Here is a 21,420-nt window from a genome sequence, read left to right on the forward strand (position 1 = left end):
TGCGCCATCGGATTTAGACCGGCGTGCTGACCTCTCTGTTGTGCCTAGGTAGGGCTGCGACGTGTTGATCTTACGAGGCCGGGCATGACCCAGGAAAGTGTGTCCGGCCAAATGGGATCAAGCGTATTGGGTTATGTGGTGCACCCCTGCAGGGAAGTTAATCTATTCGAATAGCCGTGATCTTTGGTAACAGGACGACTTGGAGTTGTACCTTGACCTTATGACAACTAGAACTGGATACTTAATAAAACACACCCTTCCAAGTGCCAGATACAACCGGTGGTCGCTCTCTCACAGGGCGACGAGGGGAGGATCATCGGTTAGGGTTATGCTATGCGATGCTACTTGGAGGACTTCAGTCTACTCTCTTCTACATGCTGCAAGATGGAGGCTGCCAGAAGCGTAGTCTTCGACAGGATTAGCTATCCCCCTCTTATTCTGGCATTCTGTAGTTCAGTCCACCGATATGGCCTTTACACATATACCCATGCATATGTAGTGTAGCTCATTGCTTGCGAGTACTTTGGATGAGTACTCACGGTTGCTTATCCTTCTTTTCCTTCTATCCCTTCTACCTGGTTGTCGCAACCAGATGTTGGAGCCCAGGATCCAGACGCCACCGTCGACGACGACTCCTACTACACCGGAGGTGCCTACTACTACGTGCTGCCCGCTGACGACGACCAGGAGTAGTTTAGGAGGATCCCAGGCAGGAGGCCTGTGCCTCTTTCGATCTGTATCCCAGTTTGTGCTAGCCTTCTTAAGGCAACCTTGTTTAACTTATGTCTGTACTCAGATATTGTTGCTTCCGCTGACTCGTCTATGATCGAGCACTTGTATTCGAGCCCTCGAGGCCGCTGGCTTGTATTATGATGCTTGTATGACTTATTTATGTTTTAGAGTTGTGTTGTAATATCTTCCCGTGAGTCCCTGATCTTGATCGTACATGTTTGCGTGCATGATTAGTGTACGATTGAATCGGGGGCGTCACATCCTCAAACTTGAGGATCTTCTTGTTCACCACTCCGAGGTTCTTGGAACACGAACGTGTGAGAGAACCACATCAGGTCCACTCCGAGCGGTAGACTCATTCCAAACCTTCACTCGAGTTGGAAATCCATTCAAGCTCGTCATCACTGACTCCAGGTCCTTTTGAGTCTCTTCGCCTGGTTGCAACTCCGCATCAATCCGGCCCACAACACCTCTCGTCGAAGTGATATAGCCCAATGCATTCTCCAAGTGGTCTTCGAGCTGAAGGATGGCAAGAGCGGCATGGTCGGCCACAAGCGAATTGGAAGGCTCCATATCCCTCTATGTCCTCTCCAGTTCTAGTTCCTTGTTATATCAATGCTCTACATCGAAAAGGGCGGTCGCTGAGCAGATGATCAATAAACATTTGGCAATATACAAATTTCACTCGCCAAGGAAGCTCTTACGAGCAAGCTTCTCACTTAACTCTTCACAGACCTCTTCGATGTGCTTCTCTAGGGCGTCCTTCTTGTCAGTCACTTGGATGACCTTCTCCTGGGAGAAGGACTCAGCGGCGGCCTTAAGGTTCTTGATCTCCTCCAACTTGCCGATTGAAGCTAGCTTCTCGTCGGCGAGTTTGGCCTTGGTCCTTGCCTCCTTCTGAGCCAACTCTAGGTCCTTGTCCTTGTTCTCCAATGCTGGCTTCATGGTTTTTAGAGAAATCGATGTCCCGATCCTCATTACGAGTTGAGCATTCTCGCTACGAACATCTGTCAAAGCGAAAGGATTCAGATCAAGAGAGAAGAACAACATTCAGATATCAGTTAGAGGAAACAACTTACCTCCCATGGCCTTCTTCTCCTGCTTAGCCTCCAAGTCGAGCCAAAGATCTGCCACCACCTTCTCCATCGTGACATAATGGGATCTCATCTCAAAAGTCCTCTGCAACATACAAGAAATAGTCAACCGGAAGATCATAAAGTACCCTGGGTACCGAGAGGGACAAACTTGATCAATACCAGATCTTAAAGTGCCCTCCGACCTATCTTCACTCGGTTGATCCCCGAGTCGGTGATGAAGAAAATTGACGACCTACTCTGTTTGGTTGACTCCCAAATCAGTAATGAGTGTCTTAGGTCGCCCCGAACGCCTAAAGACTACCACCGATCACTAGCGATCGATGGCAGCTTCGGGGACTACACCCAGTGGGTGCACTCAACGTGCCCCCACTAGAAAGTGGCTCGTCAATAAGCTAAAAAAACACCTATAGGACTATCGCCGACTACCACAGTCAACGGTAGCCTTGGGGACTACACCCAATTGGTGCACTCAGCGTGCCCCCACTGGATCATGTCCACTCGGCTCTGCTCCAGCTATACTATGAGTGAACATACGAGAACTGAACACTCTAAGCGTCCTGTCGACTGACTTCAGTCGACAGGAGCCTTGGGGACTACACCTAGTGGGTGCACTCAGCGTGCCCCCGCTAGATCATACACACCCAGTGGGCGTGCCCTGCGCGAACCCATTGGCATGAATCCTATTAAAATCCTACTACAAGAAAAGAAGAAATTTTGACTGGAAATAATACTCACAATGGTACTTACTCGAACATTGGTTTCCAACGCGGCGCTGGCATCATAGGCGTCCTACAGTCGGCTACACATTAAGCCCACCTGAATTAGCGCTTCCTTCCTCGCCCCCACCTGATTCTCTGGGACATGGTACATGGGGAAAGAGGTAGGTGGAGCTGATGGGGGTGCTAGATTTAGTCTCAGGGTTGGGATCACCGATGTTCCACTCGGAGGAACCTATGTAGACACCGTGGGAGGCACCACCGCTGAAGAAGATGCTAAACCTCCCCGAGCTAGAGGGCTCGGCCTTGCAGTCTTGTGACAACCTTCGATGGAGAAACACGGGCCGTATGGCGGGGAGAGGCATCCTTCATCGGCGTGTCAGCATTCAGCACACCTTCCTTGACGACATCCGGGTTTGGCGGGTCAACATTCACTTCATCATCTAGCTGAATGATCTCGGGTGGGGCTGTATAAATCAGAGAAGTCATCAAATTTCAATTGGAAAAGAGATAACCATATGAGACAATCAATACCACATACCTTTGAGGCGATGGATTCAACAATAGACAATGAATCGGTGAGAACGTTATCTTTGAGGCGATGGGCACCGCCACTCGAATCCACGGCATGGAAGCCATCCGAGGCTTGGAGGAGATTTGCTTGGGCAGCTTGGGCTACTTCTCTGCCGAACTCTCAGCTTCGATGCGGGCGCGCTGGAGCTCCGAGTCACCCAACCAGAGGCAGTCGGCTACTAAATTACTCCCGCCTTGCCCTTCAGGTCATGCAACGCCTTGGAGCGAGGTTCTTTGGGGTCCTCATAAGACGGGGAAGACTCTGCCTGCTCCCCCTCTTTCGAACTCTCTTCATCATCATCATCATCATCATCGTTGTCACTCTCGTCGTCATTGGACCTCTCCGAATACTACTGCTTAGTGTCACTCATCATGTCCTGGGGCAAGTGGTCCACCATGGGAATCCTAGAGATCAAACCCTGGAAGTCCTGAAAAATGAACACATGTAGCAGATCCTTGTGATCCGCTGGCACCAACCGAGTACCTCGCGGACTATCGCAGGCGCAGGTGATGGCCTTGATCTTGGCGCCCACCTCCTTCTCAGTGAGGTCTTCAGGATGCACCCGAGTGGAGTCACCTGGCCCCTCATACAACCACATGGAGTGGGCCCTTGCCTGTAGTGGTTGGATGCGCCAACTAAAGAAAGTATCCAGTAGGTCCATGCCATTCACCGCAACATTCACAACCCTGATTAAAGCGCTGGACAGGATGTCGACACCCACCTTGTCCTCCTTCTCCACTACGTGAGTTGGCGGAGCTTGTACTTTCTCGGTCAAGTATGGTGGGAGGCCTAATTGGCTGTTGGCGCTAGGGACGTCTTTCCAGTAGAACCAGGTTCCCTGTGTCCCTTAACGGAGTCGGGAAGGTTCATCTTGGGAAAACACCTCCTGTTGCGGACCCCACACAGCTGGGTGGCATGTGTCTTCTCACCATTCGACGAATCTTTCTTAACCAACATCGATCGGCAAGTGAATATGTATTTGAAAAGACCCCAATGGGGGTGGAAACCTAGGAAGTTCTCGCAAAGGGAGATAAAGGTTGAAAGGTAGATGATTGCATTGGGAGGAAGATGGTGGAGTTGAGCACCGAATAAATCAAGGAATGTGGGGCATTGAGAAACCTCGCTCGATGTGGGTGACGAGCAAGACATGCTCGTCTGTCTTTGGCACCGACTCGATCTCCCCCGCGCCCAGGCGACGCCACCCGTCATGCGGGATCGGCCCCTCCTTCGCCAAGTCCTCCAGTTGCCGGGCGGAGATGCGCGAGGGGAGCTATTCCCCTCACATGCCTCTAGCCGCCGTGCCTAAGCCAGAGGAGGTATCCTTCCCTGCCTTCTTCGCATTCCCCGCCTTCGCTATGGAACCTCTCGCCATCACTGCGCACTCTGGTGAGAGAAGAAGCGGATGAGTCGAGAGAGAAGAAAGGGGATGTGAAGCTCGGAACCCTGCCGCTGGGTCTTTTATATCAACAGACAAAATCCCTTGGCGTATCTCTCACCACGAATCCTCGGATCGACGGCCCACGCGGCAGTGCTTTTGTAGGATCAAAAGTATGTCTACAGGGGGGTGATTAGATTACTTGACCAAATAAAAATCTAGCCTTTTCCCAATTTCAAGTCTTGGCAGATTTTAGCAACTTAACACAAGTCAAGCAATCAACCTACACATGCAATTCTAAGAGTATAGCAGCGGAATGTAAATCATTGCATATGAAGGTAAAGGGGAGGATTTTGGAGGGAGCAAACACAATGTAGACACGGAGATTTTTGGCGTGGTTCCAATAGGTGGTGCTAACGTACATCCATGTTGATAGAGATTTCAAGCCACGAAGGGTAACGGTTGCGCGAGTCCACGGAGGGCTCCACCAACGAAGGGTCCACGAAGAAGCAACCTTGTCTATCTGACCATGGCCATCGCCCATGAAGGACTTGACTCACTTCGGTAGATCTTCACAAAATAGGCGATCTCCTTTCCCTTACAAACTCCTTGGTTCAACTCCACAATCTTGACGGAGGCTCCCAAGAGACACCTAACCAATCTAGGAGACACCATTCTCCAAAAGGTAATAGATGGTGTGTTGGTGATGAACTCCTTGCTCTTGTGCTTCAAATGATAGTCTCCCCAACAGTCAACTCTCTCTCATAGATTTGGATATGGTGGAAAGATGATTTGAGTGGAAACCAACTTGGAGAAGGCTAGAGATCAAGATTCTTGTGGTTGGATTGGAATGTCTTGGTCTCAACACATGAGTAGGTGGTTCTCTCTCAGAAAATGAATGCTAGAAGTGTTGGCACGTTCTGATGGCTCTCTCTCAAATGGAGAGGTGGGTGGATGGCTATATATATCTCCACACAAAATCTAACTGTTACACACAATTTGCCAAACTCGGTGGGACTGAATAGTGAAACTCGGTCAGACCGGTATGGTTCAAAATGTGAACGTTAGGCTTTTAAGTGGGATCGATATGATCAACTCGATGGGACCGATGCATTAGGGTTAGGGCATAACTTGATCTTGGTTTGACCGATTACTTCAACTCAGTGAGACCGATTTCAGTAATAAGCAACCAGAGAGTTGGTCAAGCAAACTCGGTGGGAATGATCGCTCATTTCGGTGATACTGAAAGGTTACGAAGAGGAAAAAGAGAGTTTGCATTGCGAACTCGGTGGGACCGATCGCTCATCTCGGTTAGAACAAAATGTTATGAAGGGAAACAGAGAGTTTGCAATCCCATCTCGGTGAGACCGAGATCCCTATCGATGAGACCGAATAGATTAGGGTTTCTGGCAATGGCTATGTCAAATGAACTCGATGGTGACGGATAGATCAAATTGGTGTGGCTGAGTTTGACTTTAGGTTTAGGAGATATGTGGAAATGAGAAAGTGGTTGAGGGATTTTGGAGCATATCACTAAGCATTCTGAGCAAGCAAGCCATTAAGCAACACCTCATCCCCTTTTAATAGTATTGGCTTTTCCGATGGACTCAATGTGATCTCGGATCACTAAAATGAAAATGTAGAGTCTTGAGCTATTTCCAATATGTTTCCTTAGCATTTTGAGGGGTCCACATCTCCATTCCATGCAATGCTAATCATTGAACTTTCTGAAATGATCATCTTGAAAGAATACTAGTTCAATGAGCTATCTATTGTTAAGAATTACCAAAACCACCCAGGGATTAGTTGCACTTTCAATCGCCCCCCTTTTGGTAATTGATGACAACATGTAGATCAAAGCTTTGACAAATGATAATAAGAATGAAATACATCATCGCTTTGAGAAGTATGTGATAAGTAAGACCCCCCCTAAATTTGTGCATTATTTAAGATTTGCTTTTGGATGCAAATGCACAATCGATTAGGATCATGGGTTACTCTTCCATGTCACATACATCTTGGTGGAGCGCTCAAAATGATTAAATATGAAATATGCACTCATCACCAAGACAACATGTGAATGATCATACATAAGAGATAGAGAATATCATCTTGCAAGCACAAACATTAAGGTATGATATGATCAAGCACATGACCATACAAGTATCTCACACACACATAACTAGAGTATCAACCAAACAAGCAAGCAAATAAGTAGCAAGAGAGGCAAAAAGAAGCAAAACACACACACTCTCTCTCAAAGCCTATGATCTATACAGTTTCTCCCCCTTTGGCAACAAGTTACCAAAAAGCTTGAAAATGCATAGTGTTATGGAGCTCTCTAAGCTTGATCTCCGTGAGCTCCGGAGTGCGAAGGTGGCGTGGAGAGGATTCGTGCAATGAATGCATCTGAAGAAGACTGTGGAGCTGGAGGAGTTGCCACTGGAGGGGCAACCGAAGTTGTGGCTGCAGGAGCTGAAGTTGTAGTCCTAGTGTCTGTCATTGGCACTACTATAGACCTCTGTCTTCTAGGCACCCTTTGATAAGAATCAGTGGTGGTCTTGTCACTTCTCTCCTCAAGCTCTTCTTGAATCTTCTCCACTGATGTGTGAATCTCTGTGACCTTGACATCCAAGTCATGAAGTTTTGTCTCAAAAATCCTCTCAAGACTCTCTTGATTTTGAGTCAGGGTGGCCATGCCTTTCTCAGTTCTCAAAGTAGCCTGAATGAGATAGCCAAGTTGATCTTGTTTATACTTGACAAATACTTGGGATGCCTCTTCAGCACTTGGTATCTTGGCTGCCTTCTCTGCTTTTGCTTTTTCTCTCTTCTCCTGAGCCTCTACTAATGTAGGATCTGAAGCATCCATAACAACTGTGTTATCCTCATGATAAGGCCTCAAGGGAAGGTGCTCTTTGTCCAACAGATATATGCCTTTGCGCATCTTGGAGTTGATGAGCATCTAGATGTGTGGAGCATACCCACATGATCTCTTCTGATCTGCTGCAGTTCTCTAGATTGTCTCAATAATCAAACTCACCACCTTAAATTTTTGTGGTACATTAAACATCTGAAGCAAGTTGATGGAGTGGCCTCTGATCATCTTGTGATCTCATGATTTGGGCAGCAAGGTGTGCCTCAGTATGGTGTTTATGGTGGCCAATCAAGACAATAGATAGTATACTGAGCCTAGCTTGTGTGTCTCCAAGGCCTTGTCAGGTATTTCCTTGTACATATTGGCCATGGAGTTGTGACCTTTCTTGGCCTTCGCATAGACATCAATGTCATCCTCAGCTTTGTAACACCTCGTATGTAACCTGCCATATTTGTATTCCAACTCTTGCCATTTCCAGCACTAAATTATGATATTTCCTCGTTGTTGGGTTTTTGTCTTCGTGTTGCTTTTGTCTTTGTCATGCATCTCATATCATGTCATCATGTGCATCACATTTGCATACGTGTTCATCTCATGCATCCAAGCATTTTCCCCGTTGTCCGTTTTGCATTCCGGCGCTCCTATGTCCTCTGGTGTCCCTTTCTACCTCTTTTCGTGTGCGGGTGTTAAACGTTTTCGGATAGTACCGAGACTTGCCAAGCGGCCTTGGTTTACTACCGGTAGACCGCCTGTCAAGTTTTGTGCCATTTGGACATCGTTTGATACTCCAACGGTTAACCGAGGAGCCGAGAAGGCCTCGTCTGTGTTGCAGCCCAACACCTCTCCAAAGTGTCCCAAAACCCACCTAAACCCCTTCCATCATCTAGGTCATTCGATCACGATCGCGGGCCACAAACCGTGCTCAATTTGGAGCCTCCTAGCTCCCTCTGCCTATAAATATAGAACCCCCTCCGAAAATCTTGCAGATGAACGCTAGCCCCGCTCCCTCTCCGCCGCCGGACGCATCCGTACCAGGCCGAACACAATCGCCCGCCGCCACGTGTCCCGAGCCGGCGTCCACATCGCCGCCGACCGCGCGGGCCCGCCGAAGCCCATCCGCGGCCATCCCGGCCTGGTGCGGCGCCCCGCCGCCAAAGGCTCGCGCCCCGCGCACCCCGCCTTCCTACTCTGCGCCGGCGTCCCGATCCGCTCCGGTCGCCGCGCACTAAGTCCGGTCGCCGCCTCCCCGCCGGCCGCCACTCGCCGCGCCGCCCCACCGCCGACCGCGTCGCCTCGCCGCGCCACACGCCGCATCAGCCACCTCGCCCGATGCCTCCGGCCAGCCGCCTCCACGTCAACTCCGGTCGTCGTCCTCGTCAACTCCGGTGACGAACCTCGGTTTCTGCGCCACCCCGATCTAGATCTGGATCCAAACCCTAAGGGTTGACTTTCGTCCCTAATTTCCAGTAATTTTAGCATTTTTCATCGCATCATAACTCTGCATCCGTGGCTTCGTTTTGGGCGTGTAGCATATCAAATTGTTCTCTCAACGAGTACTTCATTTCATTCCAATGCACCATGTTCATTTGAGTTCATCTTGATGCCCTAAATGTTGTTGCAAGAGTGCTATGTAATGTTAGTTTCAAATTCTTATCAGAGATTGGACATTTGTCATTTTTGCCATGATTGATATGTGCCTCCTATGATCTTGAGCCCTACATGTGTTTTGTAGTATGCCATGTCATCTTTACAGGGGTGTATGCCATGTATTTTTGTGATCTCTTTGGTGACTAGCACAAGCATGCAAAGTAACCCTCATAATGTTGCTGATTTCAGGGACATAGAAATCTTCTAGTCTTTGTCCTGTTAATATTTTTATGCCATGTATTCATGTTGATACAGAGTGATCCATGCCTCTTTTGAGCATGATTAGTAAGGATGTTTTGTTGATATTGTTGTGCTCTATCCATCCATGTATTTGTTTGCAATTATGGAGCACCCTAGCTTGACTCAATCGAGCTCTACTTTTGCTATAAAATGTTCCTGGCAGATTGTTTACATGTTAAGCAATTTTGCCAAGTTTGGTGTAGTTGATCCATGCATGCTATGAGGTTGTTCTTGCCATGTTTAGCTTCTATGCCATGTCTACTTGCTGGGTGTATGCTTAGTTTTTCATGCAATGCCTTGTGGTGAGTGCATCGAGCTCGCAAACATGCCTACTTGATATCTGTTTTGCCATGTTCCAGTTTTCTGCTAAGTCTGAATCTGTTATCGAAAGTTGCTATGTTCACATGGTTGCCATTGTATTTTATGATCCCTTTTGGCTTATTGTCGGTAAGGGACTTTTGTTGTATGCTTTGAGTAGCTTCATTCCATGCTTTGCTTTGCCATGATATGTTACTGTAGCATGTTGTTATCGTGCTCTAAACATTGCTTCCTGATGTTAATTCCTGACATGTTATTTTCATTAAGTCTGTAACCTGATATCTTTTGTACTTTTGCCATGCTTGTTTGAACCTGCTATTGAGTGATTTAGTCGTAGCTCAGTGTTCATATTTTGTCAAGCATCTTGAGTGGATCACTGCCATGTGATTTGTTGTTATGTTAGAGTGCAGTAGCTTGTTGTTCTTGATGCATTTAGATGGCCTCGTGCTCTTAATTGCAGATCGGTGCCATATTTGTTTTGCTTGCCATTTGCAAACCGTGCATCCGATTCCGGTGATCTTTATATCAATTTCGACCGGAATCAACTCACCTTTCATGTGGCACTCTTGGTTTTCCGAGTTCAGGCCAAGTTCAATCTTTCCTTTCCGAAACATGCATATGCATCGCATATCACATCCCGCATATCATGCCATGTTTTGCATCATGTTGCTTGTGCATTGCACCATGGTTGATTGTGTCTCCCTTTGCTTGTGTTCTTGCTTTGGGTAGAGCCGGGAGACGAGTACGTGATCGAGGAACCCGTCGAGTACGCTTACGAGGTTCAAGCTAACGTCAACTCGGAGAACTTTGCAGGCAAGATGACCATACCCTCGAAATCACTTCTATATTTGTTTGCTAGATGCTCGCTCTATTGCTATGCCTATGATACGATACCTACCACTTGCTTATCATGCCTCCCATATTGCCATGTCAAACCTCTAACCCACCTTGTCCTAGCAAACCCTTGTTTGGCTATGTTACTGCTTTGCTCAGCCCCTCTTATAGCGTTGCTAGTTGCAGGTGAAGATTGGAGTTTGTTCCTTGTTGGAACATGTTTATTCTTGGGATATCATTATATATCTTGTCTATTCTTAATGCATCTATATACTTGGTAAAGGGTGGAAGGCTCGGCCTTATGTCTGGTCTTTTGTTCCACTCTTGCCACCCTTGTTTCCGTCATACCGGTGTTATGTTCCTTGATTTTGAGTTCCTTACACGGTTGGGTTATAATGGGAACCCCTTGACAGTTCGCCTTGAATAAAATTTCCCTCAATGCCCAACATTGGTTTTACCATTTGCCACCTAGCCTCTTTTTCCCTTGGGTTCCGCGGACTCAAGGGTCATCTTTATTTTAAACCCCCGGGCCAGTGCTCCTCTGAGTGTTGGTCCAATTTGTCAGCCACCGGTGGCCACCAGGGGCAACTCTGGGCCGGCCTACCGGAAGTTTGGACAATCCGGTGTGCCCTGAGAACAAGATATGTGCAGCTCCTATCGGGATTTGTCGGCACATTCGGGTGGCTTTGCTGGTTTAGTTTTACCATTGTCGAGGTGTCTTGTAACCGGGATTCCGAGTCTGATCGGATTGTCAAGGAATATCCTTCATTGACCGTGAGAGCTTGTGATGGGCTAAGTTGGGACACCCCTGCAGGGATTTGAACTTTCGAAAGTCGTGCCCGCGGTTATGGGCAGATGGGAATTTGTTAATGTCCGGTTGTAGAAAACCTGAAACTTAACTTAATTAAAATGAATCAACAGAGTGTGTGGCCGTGATGGTCTCTTTTCGGCGGAGTCCGAGAAGAGAACACTGTCTCGTGTTATGCTTGAACATAGGTTGTTCTAGGATCACTTCTTGATCATAGTTTATCGACCGCGCCTTTGCCTTCTTTTCTCGCTCTCATTTGTGTATGTTAGCCACCATATATGCTAGTGCTTGCTACAGCTCCACCTCATACCTTTTCCCTACCTATAAGCTTAAATAGTCTTGATCGCGAGGGTGTGAGATTGCTGAGTCCCCGTGACTCACAGTTTACTTCCAACACCAGATGCAGGGACCGATGATACCGCTCCAGGAGATTCGACTGAGCTCAAGTGGGAGTTCGATGAGGACTCAGGACGATACTACATTCCCTTTCTAGACGATCAGTAGTGGTGCCTAGTTGGGTTGATCGGGGACTTTGTTGCTTTTGGGGTTGTCTTTATTTTGGTTCCGTAGTCGGACCTTGATTGTATTTGGATGAATGTAATGTTATATTTATGAATTGTGTGATGTGGCGAGTGTAAGCCAACTATGTACCTATTTTCCTTATTCATTACATGGGTTGTGTGAAGATTACCCCACTTGCGACATTGCTTACAATGCGGTTATGCCTCTAAGTCGTGCTTCGACACGTGGGAGATATAGCCGCATCGTGGGCGTTACAAGCTTCTTCCGAGGCATTGATAAGCTTGGCCCACTCAGCAATTGTGGACTGGTATCTTGTACCATCAGTCATCCAGACAATCTTTCCATCTGGGTAGAAGTGAGCAGTAGAGTAAAACTACATGATCAGCTCATCATTCCATTTGGTCAATTTTTGACCCACAAAGGTGTCAACTCCATTGAGTCTGAAGCAATCATGCACTATAGGGAAATGATCTTCATTATTGTCAATGTACTTCTAGTCCACCCATTTCATGTCATAGACAATGGGCATCTTATCCAAGAGGACTGTCTCACAGAAGTCCTTCTATTCCTTGGTGTGAAATTTGTAGTCCATAGGAGTTCTTCTCCTCACAACATAGGGGTTTGATTGTCTCCACAGTCTGAGACCTGCATCATTTCTTTCCTTCACGTTTTCAGCTACTTGGTGATTGTCATCATGATCAGGAATTTTTGGCTTCAATTTCCTAAGCACTTGAGCTTCTTCTTCTTCGTCCATTTCAGGCAGTGGGGCCTTGTTCTTTTCAGCAGCTGCTATGTTTCTGGTGGTTCTCTTTGGTGCATTCTTAGAAGCTTGAGCAGCAGCCTTGGGGGCAGTCTTGGGCTTTGATGGAGCAGCCCCAGACTTGATGGCATCCCCCATCAGCTTCTGTGCTTTGGGTGCTGGTGCAGCATGCTCCTCATCCTCTTCCTCATCTGATTGGATCATCATTGATGGCTTTCCAATAACTCTAGCCATGGTCTTTTTGACCCATTCTTTCGTCTTCTTGCCCTCACCAGCAACCTCTTCTTCAGTTGACTTGGTGACTTCAAGAGTTGATGCTCTGGCCTTAGACATTGGCACTCTCTTGGCAGGAGCTTTCTTGTGCAATCTAGGCTTTGTTGAAGCTGCAATGCCAAATTTTTATTGAAAACCTTTTTCTTTGAGGTGACTTCCTCCTCAATAGCAACACAGTCCTCATCTTCAGAGTCTGAGTTTCTCTTCTTCCTTGTCCTTGTTGCTGCTTTGGGCAGGTTGCTTGGGGTACTTCTGCTACCCTCATCATAGCTTCCAGAGGACTAGTGCCCTCACTCAGATTGACCTGTTCCTCAGATTTGTTCTGGCTGTCATTTTGATCTGGCATGGCTGAAACTACAAATTAACCTGAAAGCTCACGCCGTGAATGGATATAGTTGAGATAGAGTGGATGAGCAAAACAAAGTGCAGAGATTTCACAAAACAATTGAGTTAAAAACTTAGTTTTAAGTTTCTACAGAAAGCATTTTGGAGCTACCAATTTGTTAAACTTGGTGACACTGAAGCAACATTAGAGTCTAAACTAGTGGAATCGGTCAGACCGAGACACAATTATGTGAGTCCGAGCTTGCTAGAGTTTCACTGAGAGTTGAACTTGGTCACACCGATTTGTAAGTTTTGGTCAGACCAAAATTCACAAGGGCAATGGCCTAGGACAAATCGGTGAGACCGATTTCTATAGCTCCGTCGGCCCTAGAAGAGTTCAGGGAAACCTAACCCTAAATTTTCGCATCAAAACTAATCTAAAGGAAGTTTTTGCTTGATAGAATAATCTCATACGTGGTAAGAATCATAGCATTGACCTAAGTGCAAGAATCAGAGCTTAAGATTGCACATAGGGGTCGAGGTCATACCCTAGCTTGGTGGTGAACTCGCTACGGCAACAACAGTGGCGATGATTCCGTTGACGGAAGCGGAGACCAGCGGCAGGGGGTCGCTGGCGATGAGGAGACGATCTGGAGACCTCGAGTCGGCAGAGCTAGATACGCGTGGGCGAAGGGTTTCGGAGGAATTTCCAAAATTTGACCCATGGGTATATATATTCATACCCTGTCGGTGTGGCCGAGTGGAATGACTCGGTGGCACCAAGATGCAGAATCGCAAGTGATTACCGCAACTTGGTGTGACTGAATTGTTCAAATCAGTTGCACAGAGATTGAAACCTAGATCAACTCAATGAACTCGCTATGACCAAAAGGAATGAATCGGTCAGACCGAAATACATAGATAGGTTTTGGAAGTTTAAGTCTATGACGAATCAGTGGCTCCGAGTCATCCTCGCCCTGAGGGTTCGAATCTAACTTGATCAAACTTTATGATGTAGCATGAATAGAGTTTGAGACAAGAAAAGCATAGATAGCTAGAGGGAGTTCTTAGGCATTCTTGCCCATCCATTTGTCAAAAGAAAAGACCAAACAATCAAAGCAACAAATGGATGTTCTCGAATGAGAAAAATATGCACTCAATATGCTCACACAATAAGATAGTAAATGAAATATGTGGCAAAGTATGTACAAATACTCTAGCATCTATCAAGCAATTGGTGATGACTGGGTCATCTATATATGAGCATATTGACTAAGGAGTCAAATGAGGACATTTGATCATAGGTCATACTCATCGTTTAAGCACAAGTGGGGTTACCACTTTTACATAAAGCATTGTTGTGTTCACATCATTAGAGTTGCTTTATTTCAATTCTTAGAGTAAAGCCCCCCCTAGATGTGATATCCCACCTAAGAGGGATGAACTAACCTTGGGTTTTGTCGATGGTGACTTCATGTAGATGTTGAAGATGTGGATGCTCAATGTTGATGTAGATCATTTGGAGCAATCCATTGGAGTGAGTTGCACTTTCAATACCTACATGGGTTAGTCACACAAGGAACAAACAAAGATATCCATAGACATAGAGTGAAGTACACACAAGTTGATGTCCATGAAAGCATTAGGTTACCTTGTCCCTTGACTTACCAACAAGAGGGTTTGTGAATCCTTGAACTAGTGCAAGATGTGGAAGTTGTTTGCACTTGTTCTTGCCAAAATGAATATGAGTGAACTATGTTGGCGGAGTCACCCTCATGAACTCTCTAGTTCTACTTCTTAGGGATCCGCATCATCTTGATGGGAATCCTTGGAGTTGTAGTTGTACTTGATGAAGTAGAGCTTGATGTAGTTTTGGGAACCCACTTGACCAAAGCCTTACGATCTTCTTCAAATGCATCAATCTCCTCTTGAAGCTTGCCCTTGCCTTTTAGCCTGTGGTCTTGTGGTGGAAGATCATCTTGATCTTGTGTCCCCTTAAAGGAAGTACGATCGTACTTGTACGATCGTACTTCTCTCGTTGAGGAACAAACTTCTTCTTGGGGTATTGATCTTCTTCCCACTCAACTCCATTTGCATTGAACTTTCGTCAAAACCAACACCTTGATTCTCCTGGTGCCTTCCTTGCTTGCGTACAATTTCCTCAAATTTCTTACTTCCAGCAAGGCTCTTGTAAACAACTTTCTCTATAATTCCCTTCAGTAAGCTATTTTCTTGCTCAAGTGTAACTTGGCTAAGAGAATCATTAGTGGAATCAAGAGAACTACTATAATCAACAATATTGGATTTAGAATGATTATTGTTACTACTAGAAGAAGAATATTTCTTACTCTTGTTGCTAGATTTTACTTGTGGCATGTAAGTAAACAAGAGTAAATGCTTGGAAATGTACGAAGAACTTTCTTACGAAGATCATCATTGATTGCTTTTAAGAACCTATGCTCTTGCTCTAGGTTGAGCTTTTCAAAGTGTAGCTTCTCATGAGTCTTTAAAAGCTCTCGATGATCTCCTAAGGTAGTTCCATGAGCTAACTTAAGAGTATTTAGTTCTTTAGTTAGATGCTCAATCTCCTTCTTATCATCGTCATTCGTTTTATCTTGATTAGCATGATTAATAGCAAGTTCATCATAGTTCTCACCACTAGAGTTATCAAAAAGTAAATCATCATCACGTAGCGAATCAACTTCATCACTATTGAAATCAACATACTCGGGGTGTGATAGCTTTGGGCCCCTAGCCATGAAGCATCTTCCAATTCCTTCATTTGGTGAGTCAAATATGTTATAGGAGTTGGTTGACACAAGTGCTAGAACGGCAGCACCTTCATCTTGAGTATATTCAGAGTCGGAGTGATAACTTCTCTCGGAGTGGTTGTCGGAGTCGGAACCGGATACCCATTCACCAACATGAGCTTGATGTCTTCGTTTTGTATAGCTCCTCGATGACTTGTCCTTCCTTTCTGAATCCTTGCTTCTGCGACAGGATCTTTGTTGATAATGATCATCTCTACTCCTTCTTTCTCTTGGAGGTGATTATTCCCTTTTGTTTCTCCTTTTTAGGTGACTCTTCTCTTCTTTTGTAGGGAGCCGTACACTCATTGGAGTAGTGTCCGGGTCTTCCACAATTGTAGCAATTACGTTCACGACTAGAAGATCTTTTTTCACTGTAACCATTAAGATCAATTGCTCATTAAAGACTTGTATCTCACTTGATGATATAGGAGCATCACATGAGGCTTTGTAAGCACCACCAGACTTGTTGTGAAGCTCTTCTTTATCCTTGAGTGACATCTCATGAGCAAAAATTGTACCAATGACTTCTGTTAGCTTGAGATCTTTGTAATTGGGCATCATTTGGATCAATGTGCACACGGTGTTATACTTTCCATCCAAGGTTCTTAGGATCTTCTTGATGATGAATCTGTCGGTCATCTCTTCACTTCCTAAGTTGGCAATCTCATTTGTGATGAGAGCAAGCCTAGAGTACATTTCAGTGACACCTTCACCATCCATCATTTTGAACTTGTCAAGTTGACTTTGAAGCACATCTAATTTTAATTCCTTGGCGGAGTTGGTACCTTCTTGTATCAATCAAAGTATCCCAAATTTCCTTTGCATTCTCAAGACGGCTGATTTTGTTGAATTCTTCGGGGCACAATCTGTTGAAGAGGATACTGCAAGCTTGAGCACTGTATTGCAACATCTTCAATTCTTCCATGCTAGCTTCGAATTTTGGTTCTCTCGCATCGAAGAATTCACCTTGCAAGCCAATACACACAATAGCCCAAACGACGGGGTTATGTGCAAGAATATGTATTTTCATCTTATGCTTCCAACTAGCAAAATTAGTACCATCAAAGTAAGGACCTCTACGGTGGTAATTTCCCTTCCTAGACGCCATACTCACCTAGGTTGTGAAACCAAGGCTATGATCACCAAAGCTATGGAAATCAAGGAAAATGGAGACCAAATCTCTGATACCACTTGTAGGATCGAAAGTATGTCTAGAGGGGGGGTGATTAGACTACTTGACCAAATAAAAATCAAGCATTTTCCCAATTTTAAGTCTTGGCAGATTTTAGCAACATAACACAAGTCAAGCAATCAACCTACACATGCAATTATAAGAGTATAGCAGCGTAATGTAAGTCTTTACATATGAAGGTAAAATAGAGGAGTTTGGAGGGAGCAAACGCAATGTAGACACAGAGATTTTTGGCGTGCTCCGATAGGTGGTGCTATCGTACATCCACGTTGATGGAGACTTCAACCCACGAAGGGTAACAGTTGAGCGAGTCCACGGAGGGCTCCACCCACGAAGGGTCCACGAAGAAGCAACCTTGTCTATCCCACCATGGCCATCGCCCACGAAGGACTTGCCTCACTTGGGAAGATCTTCATGAAGTAGGCGATCTCCTTGCCCTTATCAACTCCTTGGTTTGACTCCACAATCTTGATGGAGGCTCCAAAGTAACACCTAACCAATCTAGGAGACACCACTCTCCGAAAGGTAATAGATGGTGTGTTCATGACGAACTCCTTGCTCTTGTGCTTAAAATGATAGTCTCCCCAACACGCAACTCTCTCTCATAGATTTGGATATGGTGGAAAGATGATTTGAGTGGAAAGCAACTTGGAGAAGGCTAGAGATCAAGATTTTTGTGGTTGGATTGGAATGTCTTGGTCTCAACACATGAGTAGGTGGTTCTCTCTTAGAAAATGAATGCTGGAAGTGTAGGCACATTCTGATGGCTCTCTCTCTCAAATGGAGAGGAGGGTGGAGGGGTATATATAGCCTGCACACAAAATCTAACCGTTACACACAATTTGTCAAACTCGGTGGGACCGAATAGTGAAACTCGGTCAGACCGATATGGTTCAGAATGTGAACGTTAGGCTTTTCCGTGGGACCAATGCGTTAGGGGTAGGGCATAACTTGAACTTGGTTTAACCGATTACTTCATCTCGATGAGACCGATTTTAGTAATAAGCAACCAGAGAGTTGATCAGGCAAACTCGATGGGACCGATCGCTCATTTCGGTGAGACCGAAACGTTACAAAGAGGAAATAGAGAGTTTGCATTGCGAACTCGGTGGGATCGATCGCTCATCTCGGTTAGACCGAAACGTTACGAAGGGAAACAGAGAGTTTGCAATTCCATCTCGGTGAGACCAAATCGATTAGGGTTTCTAGCTATGGCTATGTCAAATGAACTCGGTGGCGCCGAATATATCAAATCGGTGGGGCCGAGTTTGACTTTAGGTTTAGGATATATGTGGAAATGAGAAAGTGGTTGAGGGCTTTTGGAGCATATCACTAAGCATTTTGAGCAAGCAAGCCATTAAGCAATGCCTCATCCCCTTCAAATAGTATTTGCTTTTCCTATGGACTCAATGTGATCTTGGATCGCTAAAATGAAAATGTAGAGTCTTAATCTTTTGCCAATATGTGTCCATAGCATTTTGAGGGGTCCACATCTCTAGTCCATGCCATGCCAATCATTGAACTTTCTGAAATAATCATCTTGAAAGAATATTAGTTCAATGAGCTATATGTTGTTAAGAATTACCAAAACCACCCAGGGATTAGTTGCTCTTTCAGCTTTGTGCAGGACTGTCCCGACACGTGGTGGAGATCGTGCACGCAGATCGAGGAGCCATGCCCCCACTTTCCCACCAACGGACGACGTTACCGCTTCAGCGCGCGAACACATGAATTCAAATCCTGTGATTTCCGAGGAGAATCAATCCGGTTGATTGCCCGCACCTCCTTTCCTAAAGGACGCATGTTAGTCCGACTAACCACCCTCCGCAGGGAACCGTGCACTCGGCCACGTTAAACACCCGACTGAAGTCTTCTTCAGGGTCATTATGTGACGAGCTTAACGTGGTACTTGGCCCTCTCGAGAGGCTCCAAGGCGCATGACTTGTAAACCTAGACTCGTAGGAGGTTTTCACTGGCGTTCCCCAGGATAAGGAGTGGCGTCTCTCTAGAGAATCAGACCACGCGCCGGCGTCACCCCTCGACTTGCCATGGCATGCCCTCACTTGAGCCCCTAGTCTATCAAATGAATGCCACCGGTTTTTTTTTCTCGATGATCGACAACGCCTGGTCACCTGGGTAAGGTTAAAATCCAGAATCCGTTGTGATTTCGTCCAAGGAGCAAAGAATCGTGACTCGGGAACATATTCCGAGTGGCCCTGCAGCACTCGGACATAACTGAAGGGTCGGATCGTCTTATCTACAAAATCACAACCGATTAGAGGGCTAATCATGTGGTCACTTATTACAGGTAGGGTCAAGGATGCATCATTTGGGACCCACATGTGGCCCATCGCCATCATAGGTAGGTCCCTGGACCATGCCAGCATTCGGATGCGTACATCAAGAGGATCACTCGGACGCCTCTGCAGCACTTGGACAACCACACGTCATTCGGCTAATGATCAACCGCTCGGACGTACAGTGCAAGAAGGAGTCGTGGGAGCTGCAAGGGTCGAGGGAACCTAAGTCATCCACTAAAATAGAGTTATAACTACTTTTACCTATAACTGCTATAGTATAGGCTCATTACACTAATAACTACCTCATTCAATGGCCTTAATTGCCCCGGTGGCATGGGAGACATGGGGCTGCGGTGCACTCTATATAAGCCGCACCCCTCTCCATAGCTGGGAACACTGAACTCTGTAATCCTATCTATCAAATTAAAGCAAGCCTTAGGGCATGAGACATAGGGCTTTTACCTCCACCGAGCGAGGGGCCTGAACTCATTAAACACCGTGTGTTACCCCTACGCCATAGCTAGTCTCTGCCCCTTATTCGTACCCCTAGTACTCATTGTCAGGATCATAACCCCGATAGCTGCTGCTAACTGAACTCGAGCGATCAATCGCTGCTATTGCTTACTGAACCCGAGTGATTCCTTCGTTGCTGCTACTAACTGAAACCAAGCGATCGATCAATGTTGCTTCTTACTAAACTTGAGCGAGCCCTCATGCGAGACGTCGCCAATTGGTGTTGGGTTGCCTCTTAGTGAACAGTGACCGTTGCTACCGTTTGGGTGGTATGTAGAAGGAGTCGAGACGTGGTGAGTCGAGCCGGTTGGTTGACTGTGGATGAACAGTTCCCAGTGGGGGTGGATGATCAGGACCCCGTGGTAGTAGGCCATTGCCGTTGGATGAATAGGACCCCTAGGAGGCCGCCACACCGCAGCCAGTTTGGGGGGAGGGGGATGAACAGGACCCCGTAGAGGCTTGATGAATAGTAGTTGGTGGAGGCTGGATTAACAGTAGCCCGTGGTCGAACGGTACCAAGTGGAAGTAGGAGGAAGTCACGGTGGATGAATAGTAGCAGGTGGAGGCCGGAGGAAGTCAATGGTGGATGAACAGTAATTTGTGGAGGCTAGAGCAAGGCAGTAGATGATGAATGAACAGTAGCCTGTGGAGTCCCGTTTTGCGATATGCCACACCCTTCCTGTCGGGGATATAAATGCGGTATGACCCGGCCGGAATTATGACCCGGCCAGGCTTGGCGACTCACCAGAGACTTGGCTGGAGCTTGGCGACTCACTAGCGATCCGCCCGGACATGGCGGTTTACATGTAACCCGCCTGAACATTGTGACTCACTGGAGACCAGGCGGGCGGATCAGATGGACGACAAGGCCCAAGGCCCAGCAGGCCGGCTTAAGAGGAAAAAGATGACGAATATTTCCTTTACGAGGAAGCAAGACCCGGACTTGTATTCAACTTGTAAGAAAAGATAGACTAGTCCTAGTCCTATTAGGACTCCACATGTAACCCGCCCCTTCAAGATATATAAGGAGGGATAGGGCTCCCCAAGAGGGACAAGCAAGAAGCACTAATCTCTAGGGCTAGACATAATTAGAGGAGAGCCGGCTTACCGGCAACTCCTTCATGAGCATAACGAGACCTAGCCACAAACAACAAGTAGGGCTATTACCGGATGATGTTTCCCGGGGGCCGAAACTGTCTAAATCCTTGTCTTGTGTATTGATCCGCCTCGTGTCTCCCGATTCCGACCAACCCCTTCAATCCGACCAACCCCTTCAATCCGACCAACCCCTTCAAGCTACCGCATAGATGCGTTGGCCTCACGATTAAGTCCTCACACTAGGACATTTGCCGTGACAGTTCCACAACAGTTGGCGCCCACCGTGGGGCCTGCGCACGGTGGTGTTGAGTTTTTGGAGGGCGCACTCTTAAGGATCGGGAAACACGCGATTGGCCCATTGAAGAGCCGGCATGAGACAATTTTTGGGCAGAACCAACGTGTTCATTGTTTC

General features: G+C 46.5%; 1 pseudogene; it reads right to left on the reverse strand.

The window, feature by feature from the left end:
* Window positions 1-1,413: 1,413 nt before the first annotated feature.
* Window positions 1,414-3,989, reverse strand: LOC147975600 (uncharacterized; annotated as a pseudogene).
* Window positions 3,990-21,420: the final 17,431 nt, after the last annotated feature.

This window comes from Triticum urartu, chromosome 4A (genome assembly GCF_056163025.1).
Source record: "Triticum urartu cultivar PI428250 chromosome 4A, HENAU_Tu73, whole genome shotgun sequence".
Lineage (NCBI taxonomy): Eukaryota > Viridiplantae > Streptophyta > Magnoliopsida > Poales > Poaceae > Triticum > Triticum urartu.